Raw genomic sequence first — 10,077 nt, forward strand, 5'->3', positions numbered from 1 at the left:
CTGTAAAATAGGGATAGAATAAACTCAACCTCACAAGATTGTTGTGAGCATTAAGTAAAATAATCCATGTGTAGACATTTGTCTTTCTTTCTGGGTCTCCCAACATATGACCCCACACACAACATTTAAGAAATACCCCTACCCTTATGGGTCTCAGTGAAGGCAAAGCCTGCTTCCCAAGATAGAAATTGAAAAAGCCGGACACTTCTTTCCCAGCATCATTTGCAAGAGCAAAACACATAACCAAGTTTTCACCAATCAGATACATGGGGCTGGGAGCTTAAAACTGGAGGAACTTTCTTTCATTCCAAGACCTGTGGTGGTTGCAGGAGAATAGAGTGTGACATGAAGAGTACACCTCCCTGTATTTCCCATTCACTGACCATAGCCCATGTGGAATACACAGAATTTAGAATCTGGAAAGGTAGATTCTGGATGCCGAAACTGAGAATTGCCCAGTGCATATCCCTCTACCTCATCCTCCATGTTTTTCCATCTCTATCGCCACATTCCTGGTCAAGGCACTGTATTCTCTCACTTAGACTTCTATAAGAGCCTCCCAATGGTTTCCCTGCTTCATCACTTACTCCTCTCCAAACTCACTCTTCTCCAAACTTCTGCACACAACAAGCAGAGTGATCTTAAACACAAATCTAATCACATCACCCCACTGTTTAAAGCCATTCAATGGCTTTCCACTGCAACAAGACAAAGAGCACACCGTCTTCATGGCCTACCTGGCTCTGCAGGATCTGGCCCCTGCCCATCTCTCCAGCATCTCTTCTTGACACTTAGTCTATATCTTTACCCTCCAGCCACACTAGCTAGTATTTAGTCCTTCCAGCAAGCCATGCCTCCCCCTGCCAAGCACCTTCACAGTGCTCCTTCCTCTAACCAGGAACGTCTCACCTCCACCTCCCCTCACCAAGCTATTCAATCTTTTAGATATCAACACAAATTCTACTTCTTCAGGACAGCCTTTCCTGATCTGTGGATTCGCTCAAGTCCCTCACTGCATGCTCCCCTAGCATTATTTCCCCCCTTTAGAACATGTCACAACTGTAATTCAGTAATTAACTCTGAAATTGGCAGTTTAATATCATTCTCCCCTAAGGAACCCAGGGCAGGGACAAGAGGTCTGTTCTGCTCACTGTGGATCCCCCACACCTGACACAATGTCCACTACCTAATGATCAATAAACACTTCCTGATTGGATGGATAGATACTGGTAAAATGGAGAGGAAGGTATCTATTTCACCACCACATTGATGGAAGTATTCAGTGAGAGGACTGTGGGACGGCCTTTTGCATACGATACACACTGTGCATTGGAAGTGCTCAGCAGCTTCACATCCAGGAAGACAAAGCCAACTCTCCCCCCTAAGTTCTTGTAGTGCTCACTGCCTCATCCTATCCAGCTGGACAATCTCCCTCCACACCCCCAGCTCTGTGCTCACAAGGTTCTCCCAGACAGACAGACAGAAGGGCCAGCAGACAGATGCAATGCTGTATGAAAACTTCAATAAGCATCCAAGAGGAGGCTTGGAGGCCCCAAAGGGCTTTTAAGAAGTACCAGATCAGAATGGAAGGTGGGGAGAAGGAATAGTGAAAAGCGTTTCAGGATTTGACCCAAAGCTGAAATTTGAAAGAATGTAGAAATAGTGGAGGAAGGGGAAGAGCCTGGGAGGAAGACTGTGCCAGGCCAAGAGAAAGGCTACGGAAGGCACACAAGTGTGATCGTGGTAAGATTAAGGGACTGCAAGTCTTTCTAGGTGGACAAAACACTCTGGGCTGGTAGGAGAATTTAGAAGAAACTACCCCAGTGGCTTGGGAACACAGAAAACTGGGAGAATAGGGACACTTCTTGGAAGAAGTGATATTTGAGCTGGGCATGAAATGCAGGGTACAGTTTTGACAGATAAAGATAGACAAGGGCATTCAGGGCCAAGAGAGCAGCATGAGCCATGGCAAGGAGACAGAAAACTGTGGGGCACATTTAGGGGCCCAGATCCCTCCCAGAGGGGCAGGAGGAGAGGTTCATTTATGCCTTGTGATGAAAGGAACAGATTCTTTGGATTCTATCCTGTGGGTGGTCGAGAGCCATCAATGTTGTTGGGGCAGGGGAGTGACAGGACCAGAGAAGAGTTTGCGCTCACATGGTGACTTGTGAAGTAGACGGACTCCAGCAGGTGAGAGAGAAGTTCATTTAAGAGGCAGTTGTAAGTTTCCCAGGAAGCACGAAAGTCCTGGGAATGGAGCAGTGGGGGAAGTGGAAAGGAGGGCTGCTAAGAGTTTTGGGAGATAATGACAATAAGTCTCCTTCCTCACCCCTAATCTGGGCCTCTTTTTGACCTGTGAGTGTGTGGTGTTGGTTATTAGAGATATTTCAACATTGCTAGTTTGGGCTGCCAGCATCCTGCGGCAATCAGATACTTTGAGAACCTTCATTCCCAGGGAAGCCGCAAGAAACTAAGCAAGCTGCCACCTAGCCCTGATGAATGAACTGAGCCTCATGAAATACAAAGAACTCCGGGTCCCTGGAGGAAGCCCCGGTGGACCCTCATGGCTGTCAGGTGACAGAGCCCAGAAAGTAGGCAGAGTGGACATCAGGTCTTAGATAGCCAGGCCTAGTCCCCTCCAGGGCCTGAAAATTCTGGCCTGTTGCTCAGAGGACTCAGCATCAGGTAAAGGGGGACCCACCTAAACCTTTGCTCTGCACCTTAATTTTGGAGCCGTAGGAGTTCAGCAAAGCAGGGACAAAGTCCCACCTGATTAACTAGAGACATCTACCTTTGACCTGGGCTCTAGAAGGCCAACAAGAATCTCATCTACATAAATAGATCCCTGAACTTAACAAAAGCAAGGCTCTGGCTCCCAGCCAAAACTCAGGCAGCCTTCTTGGAGGGATTCACATAGTAATACCAGAGTATTAGAATTAGTAGGGGCCTTACAGGCTACACCCTCATCATAGTAACAAGAAGAAGGGGATGGAGGGAGAAACACTTAATGGATACTTACTATGTGTCAGGCATTGTTCTAGCTGCTTTTCATTTAATCCTAAAGATAATCCCATGAAGTAGGTTACTTTTATTATCCCATTTTTCAGATGGGGAAATAGAAATGCAAAGAGGTTAAACGGACAGAGAGAGAGTCCATTTTCATCTCCAAATTCAGAGAGAGGAAGAGACTTGCCCAAGGTCACACAGCAAGCCAACAATATACCTGGAACTTGCACCCAGGATTTCCTTCTTCCTGTGGGAAATCCAAATAAGCCTTTGTCTGGTAGGAGCCTAGAGAGATCCAGCAGGGCCTCAGAGTGGTTTGTGGTAGGAAATCAATGGCGCCCCCATTACTCATCTGCAAAACAGGGATAATTATGCAGCTCCTTCTCCTTTGCTTGTGGTTTTGAAGAACAGGAAAATACATAGTGGGTAGGGAAATTCAAGGAAATCTTGGTCTGATTCAGCCCAGCCTTGGAATGGGACAGCAGAGTGACTCAAGTGTCCATAAGTGTCCATAAGGTCAGAAAGAGAGAGAAGCCCAGCGTCCAACTCTCCCCTCTGAAGCCCATGTGCCTGCAGTACCTGATTTATATGACCCCATCCTCTAAATTGCTCCAACTTGTCCAAAGCAAACCACCAGGCACTCTCCCCTACAGGAGCTTGTGTTGCAGTTCCAGGGGGAAAGCTCAAGTACCTGGGGTCAGAAAAGTCATTGCTACTCCCACCTTGTGTCTCAGGGTTAGCCCTTCTCAACTCTAGGGCTCTGCCTTCCCAGATGCCCAACAGAAGAGTCCCCAGCCCTGAGCCACACAAAGAAGCTGCAGTCACCACCATTTTGGGGATTGGTCCTGAGCTGGGCTTGTTTTAAGGGTGAAGAGTGAAAAACAGGTGCCACTGACCCCCAAGACCTCAGGAGGAATGCAGCCCCCAAGGGAGGCTTGGTTTGGCCTTTGGGCCACCCCCATCCAGAGCATCATCTTCCCTTTGGTGAAGTACACAGATTTGAAGTCAAACTGCCAGGGATCAAATCCAAGCTCCATCATACATTAGCAGGGTGATCTTAGGCATTAAGTTTTCTTATCTGTAAAATGGGATATTTAATAAGGACAAAATGAAGATAAAATGGAAGTACTGACTCCTTCCCTGTGGCATTGCCGTGTGGATTAATGAGATCATATACATGAAGTGCTGGTGCACAACAGGTGCTTGATAAAGATTGGCTCCATTTCTCTCTTGGAGAGGACATTACATAGCAGTGGGGAGGCACCAGGACAGAAGCCATTCTGCCACCTCCCAAACTATGTCCACTTTATTCCAACTGCTTTTTACTCTTTAACTTTTAAATTATCCCTTCTTACTCTCTAACTTTCCCTGATGGTAATGTTAGCCAACTGATCAAATGTTCCCTAGCTTTGATTTGCAAAAGCGAGAGACCTCTTGCACTGGGCCCAAGTCCCATGATGCTAAAATTAACAATCAGTATACTTTAAGCTAATGACTTACTGGTTGCGGCTGCCATGAATAGACATAACTCTCAGATAAAGGCCATTAGAGAAAATTGAATAGCTCCAACATGGTGAAAATTTGGATATATCCTGTTTCATAAATCATGCTCATAGCTCATACTGGGCAAACTATTTCCCTCTGTGAGTCATGATGAAGACCCAGGTTCAGGAGGTCTCTATACCCTTGGGAAAGATGATAAAGTAGAGAGAATGGTACAAGGTTTTATAGATTCATGGTTATGATTTTCTCTTAATTCTAAAGCTGTAGGCAGATGATGCAACCACATCAACAACCATGATAATTCAACCTTCTTCTCTTATCTTATTTCCTCCCCAAATCCTCCAAACTAGAGTGCTTTCAATAAACATTTGGAAGGTAGCATGGCAAGGGAATGGAAATACAAAAGCTCAGACTTGGGATTCCAATCCCAGCTCTAACTCTAAGTCAGCCTTTCTGACCCTCAGCTTCTTCAACTGAAAACTGGGAAGAGAACATACTCTCAGTGTTGTTATTAAAGTCACATAAAATGAAGTAACATCATTCTAAGTAGCAAGTGAAATAGTAATACCATAAACTACTTTAACCAAGAGGCTAGTAAATGGTATTATTCAGGTAATTTCATGGTCTCCATCTTTGGGCCCAATGAAGAATCCGTTTTTTATCCAGACCTCATGCCCAAAGTGATACTTCACACCCAAGGGGATTTAAAAGGAGAATATATTAACTATATTGGGAAGAAACAAAGCCTTTTATGGAATAAATCTGATAAAGAACCATTACATAGAGACCATGCTTTGAATAAACACAAACAAAAACACTAAGACATTTCCTGTGATTCATAACATTTACCCTGAAGAAACAGCATACCAGCTCAGAGACCCTGTGTGACCAAGATAGTATTATGGGTCATTGGAGAATCCAGGCTGAACCATCCTCAGCCACAACGGTGAAGGGTTCTTATCAGCTCAATAGTGAAAAGGAACCAAAGACAAAGAACCAGAGCCCACTCTAGAGCCACTAAATATAAGCAGAAAAAAGAATACAACACAATCATTCTCAACAAATTCTATCGTCACTGTCATAACACCTTCATATAAAGAATCATGTATGTTTGTGGAGAGTGAACAGGATGCTCAAATACATGAAACACATGATCAACAAAAGACTATCTGAGTTAACTATTTGGGCACACAAGGATCAAACATGAGAAACAGCCCATTCACATAATGCTGTCTAATTGAGGCTCATTTCTGCCTATAAGAACACGTCATAGTAACATCTGAACAGTGCTTTGTGTCATGTCTAAAACAGAGTAGGAGCTCAATAAATGTTAGTCCTTCCCCCAAGAGTATTCTACCACTCCCCCGAAACATCTTGCACTTCCATAATTCTTTGCGTTGGTCATGGCACCTCAGCACATCCAGACTGAAATCCCTGTACTCTCTTTTTCTATCTCCAGATAATACCAATCCTTCAAGACTCAACTTTAATCCTATTGAAGGCCTTCTCTAACCACCCTAACCTATAGCAATTTCTTCCAAAAATTGACCAAGTTAATTTGAGAAAGAACTAAGTAGAACTTCAGCAAATTAAAAATAGAATAATCAAAGTTAAAAATTCATTGACAGGTTAATCACAGATAAAGAACAGATTAGTGTGTATTAATAGATAGAATAAAAGAAATTATCCAAAATGTTGCCAAAGAGACAAGAAAAGAGAAAATATTGGAGAACTAAGGCTAAGAAATATAAAATGAAGTAATCTAACAAGCATTTAATCATATTCCTAGAGGGAGATAAGAGACTAAACAGGGAAAAAGTGTTATTTGAAGAAATAGTGATTGAAATTTTTCCCAGAATTTTTGAAAGACAATTGTTCCAAATCCAGGAATCCCAGTGAATCCCAAGCAAAATAAATTTTAAAAATGTGCATGTCTAGATAATTCATAAGACTATAGAACACCACAGAGAAGATCTTAAAAGCATTCAAAGACAGAAGGAAATGAGACAGATGGTCTTTTAATAGCAAAAATGCCAACTAACAGACAATGGGAAAATATCTGCTTACAGAAAATAATTGTCCTAAAATTCTATATCCATAGAAATTTTCTTTCAAGAATAAGGATGAAATAAAGACACTTTCAGATGAGAATAAAACCCATACTAAAAGGAAATTTTAAAGAATTTACTTTAGGTAGAAAGAATAATGCCAGATGGATAAGGTTTGAAATACAAGAATGAATGACAAGCAAATTTATTTGTAACTATGTGGATAAATCCAAACAAAATTCAACTGAGACACAATTATCGTATCTCATTTGGGGGATAAGAAAAAGAAATAAAAGTAAAAAATACTATATGTAAATTCAGAAGGGAACGGTTAAAGTAGGTTAACATGCTCTAAGGTTCTTACAGTTTAGGGGGAGGAAATTGGAGATGTAAATTAACTTTAGACTTGTTAGGCTACTATTAAACCTAACATAAAATATCTAGGGAACTTGACTAAAAGAATAAACACAGAGGGAGAAACAAACAGTTCCCTCCAAATATGTAGAGGGAAAAAATAAATGAATAATAAAGAAAACAAATTAATCAATCCAAATGAAGGAAGAAAGATGTGAGCAGAGGAAATCAATTACAATAGTAATCACAGTTATTTGAAATTAACTAAACTAAATATTAGGGATATTTCTTGTAGCCAGTTTGCGACAAGAAATATCCCTAAAACAAAAAGACCCAGAATGGTTTAAAGTTAAAGCTTAGAAAAATATACCAGGAAAATACTTACCTAAAAAAATCTGCTACCACTGCATTAGTATAACATAAAACAGGTTTTAAGACAATAGCTTTTAGAGATGTAAAGATCTACCACATCATAATAAAAAGTTCAATTCAGCAAGAAGATTTAATAATGAGGATGTACCTAACAACATAATCTGACAATATACAAATTGAAAACTGACAAAACTTCAAGGAGAAATGAACAAATCCAGCCTCACAAAGAGAAATTTCAACACACTTCTGTCAGTAATTGATGGGTCAAGCAGAAAAATTATCTGTAAGGATATAAAGGATTTGAATGGCACAAGTTAGACTTAATGTTTATGAGTAAAACATTGAATCCAACATGTCAGGAATACACATTCCTTTCAAGCACTCATGAATCATTCATTTCTTTAAACACTGACTAGTTTCTAGATTTTAAAGCAAGACTCATCAAATTTTAAAGATTGGCACTCTACGGATCCCAACCTCAACTCCCAGTATAAATACTCCCATACATTTGGATATCTTTAAAAATACAAGTCATAGTTCAAAGAAGAAATTATAATAGAAAGGAGAAATACTTAAACCTGAGTGATAATAAAATAAGCATATAAAATTCATGTCATATACAGAGAAAGTATAATAATGAGCAAATTTAAATGCTTAAATTAGAAAATAAGAAAGTCTGAAAATTAGCATTTCTAGCTTCCAACAACATAAGAAATTTTAAAAGGGGAAAAATAATCTCAAGGAAAATAGAAGGAAAATAATTAAGATAGGAGCAAGGATTACACAAAACACAAATACAAACAAAATGATCAATAAAGTTAAAGTTAGTTTTTGAAAACACAAATAAAATAGACAAACTTCTGGTAAGATGAATCAGACAGAAAGAGAGGAAACACAAATAAACAATATTAGGAATACAAACAATTTATTACTACAGATGCAGCAGAGATATGATAGATTAGTATGGACAGCTTCATGCAATATCATTAAAATATAAAAAACTAGATAAGCCCTAGAAAAATATAATTTACCAAACGTGATGCAAGAAGAAATAGATCTATAACCATTGGGTGAATTAATCAGTAGTTTAAAATCTTCCCATAAGGAAAACACCAGGCACAGGGAATTTCACTACTGAGTTTCCAACATTCAAGGGACTGATAAACTTACTCAAACTCTTAAATAGGAACAGAGAAAACCCACTCTGATTCATTTTATAAGTCTGACATAACTTTGACACTGAAACTAAACAAGAACACAAGAAAGGAAATCCATAGGCCAATCTTATATGTGAACATAGATATAAATTACTAAACAAAATATTAGCAACAAAATCCAGCTATGCAAGAAAAAGGTAACACATGCTTTGGAAAAGGAGAAAAGGAAGATTAATTAGGAGGACCTGGGCTTGACCCAGTACCTGTTTTAACAGTCTAGGCCAACTGGAGAGCAGGATCGTTGGTGAAAGCTGCTGTAGACAGCCTGCTGCTGCCCCAGCTACTTCTCCATATCCACACATGGGGGCCATCACAGCCCCTCCCCACTGTGACCAGCTCATCTTGGTGATTCTGGGTGATTCACCACCCCCATCCCACACAGTCCTTATTGACTTCCCTTCACAAACCCAAAAGGTGTAACAAAAGAGCATGGACCAGCAGCCAAGAAACCTGCAGCCTACTCTGAGCTCTACCAGTAACTAACTGTGGGACCTTAGTCAAGTTACTTACCTTCTCCGGTTATCTTTTCTCACTATGGCAAACTGAGAATAACGAAATATCTTTGGTTTCTTAGCAGCAGTTGTAAAATTGAAATATAGTAATGGGTATGATTCTCCCTACACGAGGCCATTAAAATATAAAGGGCTTTGTTAGGCAATAACGTCTTTGGTAAAAAGAGTATCTTAAACGACCCAAAGGTAAATAGAGGTGGAATTTCAAGCAAGCAAAGTGGAAAATGAGCCTTGGTCAAGAAAAGAAGTCTGGAAGTTAGGATCCTAATCAAAATCCCTGGTTAGCGTCATCATCTAAACAAGAAACTTGGAATGTTATAGCAGGAACGGTTCTCAGGGATTGTTTTCTCCAACTTTGTAATTCACACAAACGGAAACTGAGACAACAGAGGGCAAATGACTTGACCAAGTCACTCAGCAAATTTATGGCTGAACCTAGATTAGTAACCTTCCTTTCAGGTTCCTTCCAAAACCTAGTCTGGGTCATGACTCTTCCTTGGATGGCGTAATGACCCACACCTGAAGAAAACACCACTGCTTTCCCCAGGACATTCACCAAGGGATGCTGAACTTGGGTACACTGGTTTTCCTGTGTCTATGACTTCAGCTTGTTCACTAGGAAAGTTCATTCCTCTCCATGTGGAAATCCCTTTGCCAATATGTATAGCACAAGACAAACAGAAAGTGTTGACCAAGAGCTTAGGAACCAATTATCCATCTGGCACAGACCCGAGGGCCTGGGCTGGCAAGAGCTACAGCACAAATCCCTCTGACCTTTTGGGAACTGTCTCCAACTTCAGTCTTCCCTCACTAGAACTTTAAATGCAGGGATGGTGGTGTATTAATGGACAATTCCATCTGAAATCCTGCTGTTAAGCCACAGACTTCTGCTTGCTGGGGAGAAAGGAGGACCTGTAAGTGAAGAAGTGGCTTTCAGCTCCTTGGAACAATAGAGGAACAATTAAGTGGGTTTGGTGAAATCCCTGGTGGCCCAGACTCAGGCCAGACCAAGAAATGTACTTAATCAAGCCCCAAATATCATCCCAGAAGCAAAGAAACTCCTTG

At 40.8% G+C, this 10,077-nt stretch overlaps 1 protein-coding gene across 2 annotated transcripts in view; it reads right to left on the minus strand.

The window, feature by feature from the left end:
- Positions 1–3,247, minus strand: part of INSC (INSC spindle orientation adaptor protein) — a 111,395-nt gene extending 108,148 nt beyond the window's left edge. For both annotated transcript variants that reach the window (XM_037838809.1, XM_037838808.1), the window contains exon 1: positions 3,224–3,247. The gene's annotated coding sequence lies outside the window, so the exon portion shown is untranslated. The remainder of the gene's footprint in view (positions 1–3,223) is intronic.
- Positions 3,248–10,077: the final 6,830 nt, after the last annotated feature.

This window comes from Choloepus didactylus, chromosome 6 (genome assembly GCF_015220235.1).
Source record: "Choloepus didactylus isolate mChoDid1 chromosome 6, mChoDid1.pri, whole genome shotgun sequence".
Lineage (NCBI taxonomy): Eukaryota > Metazoa > Chordata > Mammalia > Pilosa > Megalonychidae > Choloepus > Choloepus didactylus.